This window comes from Phalaenopsis equestris, unplaced genomic scaffold (assembly GCF_001263595.1).
Source record: "Phalaenopsis equestris unplaced genomic scaffold, ASM126359v1 Scaffold000428, whole genome shotgun sequence".
Lineage (NCBI taxonomy): Eukaryota > Viridiplantae > Streptophyta > Magnoliopsida > Asparagales > Orchidaceae > Phalaenopsis > Phalaenopsis equestris.
Window position 1 is genome coordinate 4,426,477 of NW_018164869.1, and position 5,866 is coordinate 4,432,342.

Here is a 5,866-nt window from a genome sequence, read left to right on the forward strand (position 1 = left end):
CACACACACACACACACACACACACACACACACACACACATATAGATATATATATAATATTTTATAAATGGAGGAAGAGTACACACACACACACACACACTTATAAATGGAGGAAGAGTATAATTTAAAAAACAGAGGAAACGTAGTTAATTTAAAAAACAGAGGAAACGTAGTATTAACAATGCATTAAAAAGGTAAATATAACTATTTTGGTCCTTAAACATATAAACCCATTGGGTACATAATAAGGATGATTTTATTAATTTATTTTTCTGCTTTGCTGAGTCCTACCTGCCCGGGAAAGCAATGAATAATATCCCTGATATTCGAAAGGAATGAATTTCTGTCATATTTAATAAATGATGAAATTTAAAGTTCCCAATGTTCTTTCTCAAATGAACCATCGGACTCCAATATATATCTGCCGGCAACAGTTGGGAAATTTACGTGTATAGCACACAGTTCTCATGTCTAACACAGTTCGATATTTAAAGCTGAGGAAATTTACAGAAGTTGCACTCAATGCGGATTTGCCTATCTTAAACTGAAACTTTCAAATTTACGGGCTCAACATTTTACTTATGTATGAAAGAGTGAATTTGATCATTATAAAATGTAATTCGTGCTATTTTTTATGTTATATGAAAGAGTTGGGTGCACTTCATGTAAAAATAAAAGTTATAGTGAGACGTGGAAGTTTATGAGAATTGAGTGCTATGTCCATAAATGCCCCCCTTTTCCCCCTTTAAACTTATTACACTTTTTGGCTTATAAATCCATACTTGAAAATGTGTATTATATTTTTAAGTTAATAATTAGGGTTGTAAACGATTCAAACACGAACGGACAGAGCTCATGTTTGTATTCCGTTCGTTTGAAATTAAGTGTGTTTGCAATAGGCTCGTCTTTAAAATTGTTTGTGAAACTACTGTTCGGATCCGGTTCGATTTGTTTGAAATATGTTTGAAATGTTTGAATTATTCGAATTGTTTAAATTGTTCAGAATCTTATAAATTTGCTTATATTGTTTGAATTGTTTTAAATATTTCAAAAACTTCAACATTTATAAATCACATTACAAATGCATAATAACTGAAACACAACTCACAACAAAACCATGATATCAGATCCCATCCATAAAAATTCAGATCTAGAGGCAATATAAGAGAGTCCACTCCCAAAAACTTCAGAAACTAGGTTTCACTAAAAAAAACTAAATAAATTTAAAATAAATACAACAAAATTTAAGCAAAGACGTGAACTTGAAGATCAGATTATAATTTAAAGGATTTAAATTTTTAAAATACAATAAATTTTGAGTATATAATTTTTTTTAAAATATGATAAATTATATATATATATAAACATTCCAAACATGATCGAACAAATGACTGTTCCTGTTTGGTTCATTTATAAACTCAACGAAAAAAAATTATTTGTGATCGTCTCATTTACTTATCAAACAAATCAAATGCTATCTCCTTGACGAACCAAACTCGAACTGTTCGTTAACAATGAGCGTTTTTGCAGCCTTTTTAATAATAATGATAATTTTGATGTGATTTTAAATAGTACGATAAAAAAAACTTGTTCGCAAATAATTCATTTCAGCTCGTTAAGTAGATTATGTTTGAATCATTCATTAACTGAGCTAAGCACAAGTAAATTTTTTTATACTCAAATTATAAATGAACCAACTTTTTGTTCGACCGTGTTTGGCTCGTTTTAGTTCGAAATAAGAAAGTTAGATATATTATTTATATAATAGAATAGTATATATATTTATTTCAAGCTTAAATCACTATAGTTTGTTAGTGATTGTGTTTGTTAATGCACAAGAATAGTGCATGTTTGAATTCAACCTTTCATATATTTTTTTTAATTAATTTAAATGAGCCAATTCGAGTCGAACATGAGTTGATAACAAACTCGAAAGTTTTTTTGAGTTGAAAATGAATAAAAGCCATTTTGAACGTGAGTCAATTTTAAACAAAAAAAAAAAAAAAAAAAAAAAAAAAAAAAAAAAAAAAAAAAAAAAAAAAAAAAAAAAAAACTTGAATACTAACACATTTGCTCAAGCTCGGCTCATTTAAACCCCTAATGTTATAATTTTATGTTATAAATGTGAATATGAAAATTTAGGTGTTAGATATGTAAATTCATAAGAATGGTGTGGTATGTATGTAAATACCCCTATTTAATTATTTATTGAAGTGAATATATATTTTGTGTATAATTCATTATGGTTCAAAGTGATTTACTTTTATATTATCGGGCTTCAGAATAGTTTGGTGATTTATAGAAATATTAAGGGGTATGCATTTTAATTTAGAATTTACCTTAATCAAGCAATGCTAACTAAGATAGTTGGTTAGATTACAGCATAGGCACATAGCTTTACCTGTCAATTTTTATATATCTTCATATGCTCTATATATTAACCTTATTTACTTAAATTATTAATATCGTTTGTTAAATCTGAGCTTGTGTTGTGAATCACACCCAATGATATAACGTAGAACAGGAGGAATAGAGAAAGTGGGAGAAGAGTGTTCTACTTAACAATAAAATGAGAGAATTGCATAATATTTTATTCATGAAATAATTCGAGCTCAAAAAGTATGTTCGTGTTCAACACATTTGCTCAACGAGCCAAACACGAGTTGTTCGCAAACAAAGAATTGATTTGACAACCCTAATTACATAACCATAAAATGTTAAGGTTTGTGACAACTTAAAAATTATTATTTACCTTAAAATATCATTTCAATCTAATTAATAATTTTTATTCTATTTTCTTAATTAATATTTTTAATTGATAATAATTGTTTGTAAGCTTGTAGTCAATTAATTTTTTTAAAAATACTATTCATCAGTTATATATATATATATATATATATAATTGTTGAGTAATATTTAACTTAAGAGCCAAAACGAACCGAACAAATGCCGAAACTAAATCTCGTTATAACCGGGAAAGGGCCTTATGCTTTAAATTTTCGTCAAAAATGAATATCGGGTCGGGTCGGAATACATGAAAAAGCTTATTTTTAAGCTGTAAAGCCACGTGAAATCGCATTCCACGTGGCGAATTTTTATTCGGTACCGCATGTAAGGCTTCATGCGGTGCACGTACCGAATAAAAATTCCTCTACCAGGGCGCGCACATTGTTTACACCCATATAAACCAAAATCAATGTGCGATCATACAATTAATTAGCGGTTTAGCCTAAATTATATAGTTAGCAATAATTTCACAGGCTCCCGCATAACAATTATCAAACATGCAATTATAAAGAGCTAGAAACCACTTTTGATCCCCTCCTGCTTAAATTATCACTTTTTTGTCAACGAGTCCCACATAACATGACCTAATTTAAACTTCATTCCAGTATCAATGTCATAAATTATTTAAAAACTATGAAAAACATTATTAAAAACGTATCAACAATAATCTGCATTAATATGCAGGCAAAACATAAGCAAAGCACATATGAAGAGACTTGAACAATATAAAAATATGCAATTATCCTAAACAAAAAACATGAAAGACGATGGCTTTTATGAACATATTAAACATGATTAACTATTATATTAGCGAGTTAACAAGCATATGACCTAAAATACTTAGCTCCCCGTAATATAAGTTTTTTTTTGGAAAGTCATACTTGAAGCCGAATATAGGGAGCGTCAGTGAATTTTTTATTATACTATCGAATGATTCTAATGGGAGCATTTGATGTGTTGATACCTAAGTGGACAACAGGTTTTAACAAATTAGAGGGAGTTGAGATTCAATAATAGAAAGATCAACATCAATGCTATTGTTTGTAAAAGTAGGGACCCTTTCTATGGGCTAGCAGGTGCAAAGGACATTAAGATCAAACTTCAAGGTGGTGTCTAACATTAGTTCCAAATTATAACAGCAAAATTGAACTCAAGGAGGACCATCAAAACCTAAAAATATGATTCCCCTATTTCAACAAGCCTTAAAACATTCATAGGAAATGGTATATAAATATTTTGAACTACTAAATATTTGTATATGAAAATTCAGCTACTTGAAGAAGTAAAAAATAGCCGATTATCGCTAATGTAGCACAAAAGTGAAACTCATTGTCCTGGCCCATGAATTTTGTTAAGGAGCTGTAATAAATCTTTACTGGCACTTCTTGGGCACTCATGGTCATAAATTAGGTGCTATAATAATGGAATCCAGGTTGACTTAGGTTTAGCTCCACCACCCAATCCTAGGATGAAAAATTCTAGCACATGCTCCTAATTCCTATCTCTATTCGATAAGAATACCAGCATTATGTAATTATTATGCTTATATTTTTTCTTATTTTTTATCTTATCTCATGTTTTTCCCTACATTTTATTCCTGCTTAGACAAGCAGTTGTTTAGTCTCATTGGAATAACAAAAAAGAATTGTTCTCTTTCCTTTCAAGACATTAGACCTCCCACCGTGAGTAATATTTATTTCATAAAGCTAACGTCTGCCCAAAATAGCATAAGCAATGTCCAGAAGCAATACATCACACTAAATCTATAAATTAACTAATCAAAGCGAAAATAAAAATCTCTAAGATAAAAAAATATCAATTTTATTCAACCATATATCTTTTACATAATTGGGGTATGATGTGATTCATGTTCCAAATTCATACAATTAGGCATGAAATTCATGCAACCCTCTTTATCAATTATGAATTCGCAAAACTAATCATTTTAGAATAAACTAAATAAATTAAAGTATTCTTCCAACAAGACTCAACATTGTAAGCATCCATGGTGCATTCTATGAAATTCAACAAAATTATCAACTAAATCACAACCCACATGCATATGCAAGTTCCATTGCTCAAATCTAGTTGGACCAAAATATAGATGCAGTTAATAGATTACTAGATGTAACAACTAAATTGATTGCCATGATGAAATGATGCATTTCTTGAATAAACAGTGAGCCACAGAAGCAAAATAATATTTTCGCTATCAGTTTAAAATTGTGCTCCATTGATGGAATATGATGAGAGATGTAAAATCTCTTAATAGTTTTGGTCTCATACAAAACTTAAATTTGCTCATTTATTCAACTATAGTTTGTCATCTTTTAAAAGATTAAATTCATCAAGCAATTAATCCCTTATAGGATGAAAAATCATTTTCATTTAAAAACTCTTCAATTGAGCTCATATAATAGTATATTCCTTTCATTTTATACCTCCACGCTATACAATAATTTTAACTTGTCCAATGAATTTAATTTTAGCAAATCCTATTCATTGTTTATTAGATATGATTTGTCATTCATAAAAGACATCTAAATCTAGCATCTACTTATTAAGAAATTTTAAGACCAATTTCATCATATTATTAGTATGCTATAAGTTTTTCATCATGTACATCAAAATTGACTTTTATAATTTTATCAGCATCATTATTAAACAACCTAAGTTATCTAAGCATCATATTTTCTCTCTTTTCAGAAATACAATTCAAAATAATGTTTCCTTTATATCGAGATTGGAATCTACTTTTTCACATGCATAAATTTTGATTATTTTCTACGTGTAAAACTATGTTTTAAGCTCATTAACTTCATCAAAGAATTGATTTCATCTATTAAAAAATTCAAGCGCTTTATTTTACAAGATTTCAACCGGTTACTTTTCAGGACAACCTCGCTAGTTTGAGTGGTATCAAGTAGTAAGATTAATTCCAAAAATTCAGAATGCCCTTGAAAAGCGCTCCTTCACTAATTCTATCCAAACAAATCAAAGTTAATGGACAGATATATTTGCTTAAAATTTGGTCAATTGATGGAATAAATTAAACTAGTACAACAAAGTCAGCAATTTA

General features: G+C 29.0%; 1 protein-coding gene across 6 annotated transcripts in view; it reads left to right on the forward strand.

The window, feature by feature from the left end:
* Positions 1-5,866, forward strand: part of LOC110027541 (MADS-box transcription factor 23-like) — a 30,410-nt gene that overhangs the window by 1,902 nt on the left and 22,642 nt on the right. The window lies entirely within an intron of this gene.